General features: G+C 39.3%; 1 long non-coding RNA gene across 1 annotated transcript in view; it reads right to left on the bottom strand.

The window, feature by feature from the left end:
• The window catches only part of LOC107182392, a 15,842-nt gene that overhangs the window by 10,733 nt on the left and 3,838 nt on the right, over positions 1–1,271 (bottom strand). The gene's annotated exons all lie outside the window — the stretch shown is intronic.

Genomic DNA, 1,271 nt, shown 5'->3' with positions numbered 1-1,271 from the left:
TTGGTCTTTTGTGGCTCAATTCCCAGGCAGGGCACATCCCCAGGTTGTGGGTTTAATCCCCAGTCAGGGTGCATCAGGGAGGCAACCGATCGATATTTCTCTCTCACACTGATGTTTCTCTCTCTCTCTCTCCCTTCCTCACTCTCTAAAATCAATAAAAACATACTTTATAAAAAAACTAAGAATAGAGTTACCATATGACCCAGCAACCCCTCTTCTGAATATCTGCCCCAAAAAACTTGAAGACATTTATTCGCAAAATATATGCATCCCTATGTTCATTGCAGCATTATTCATGGTGGCTGAGACATGGAGATAACCCAAGTGTCCTTAATAAAGGACTGAATAAAGAAGATGTGGCACAAGCCCTGGCCTGGTAATTCAGTTGGTTAGAGCATTGTCCTGATATACAAGATTGCAGGTTCTATTCCTGGTCAGGGCACATATAGAAATATAGAAGACAGCCATTCTCTCTCTCTCTCTCTCTCTCTCTCTCTCTCTCGTACTTTTGTTATTTTTCTGAAGTAGTTTCAAGGAAATTGCATTGATTAGAAGAACATCTAATGGATTTTATGTAAAGTGCATGCATTTTTTTTTTTATTCAGCAAGGTAAGCAATAACATTGGCCTTCTTAAAATAGAAATTACTTGAAAACTTGTCATTGTGCATCTTATCAGACATTCAGAGCAACTGACATGGGTGATAACAATTATGTTGAGCTTTTCAACACAACCAAGGCTCATGACTTGGCTGTCACTGCTAAAGTGATGAGATGGATCTACAGGTTGTATCCTGTCACTGAGAAACACTTCTCTTATAATTCACTCCAGAGGTCTGGTGGCTTACAAGCATTGGGAGAGAGAAAAGAAGTTGAGAGACATAGATAACTTAGCATGAAGAAAGATTGCATTTCTGCAATTGTTAGAAGAGGAAAGTAGGGTTGAGAGGGGTGTTGAAAGAATAACATGGCAGGAAAGATGGTTTTAGAATGTTTTGATGTTCTTTAATATGGATGAAGTCATCCTATGCTGGGTTAGAGAAGCTATATACTCATAGCTCTGTGGGCCAGACAGGAAAATTGAAATTGTACATCACTGTGCAGCCATAGCATGGAGAGAACTCTGCTAGTGGAGGGACAAAGGAGCCAGGTCTTTCTACCTCCCACTTTTAATTTTACTCGTATCTCTAAAACCCAATGGTGGCATTGTATATTGCAAGTAGGAGATAAAATAATTAGAAAAGAAAGCTGACATAAATCTCTTGCATGATCT

The sequence above is a fragment of the Myotis davidii genome, unplaced genomic scaffold, assembly GCF_000327345.1.
Source record: "Myotis davidii unplaced genomic scaffold, ASM32734v1 scaffold390, whole genome shotgun sequence".
NCBI classification, from domain to species: domain Eukaryota; kingdom Metazoa; phylum Chordata; class Mammalia; order Chiroptera; family Vespertilionidae; genus Myotis; species Myotis davidii.
Note: the sequence above shows the minus strand (reverse complement) of the source record. Positions and strands in the feature narration are given on the sequence as shown.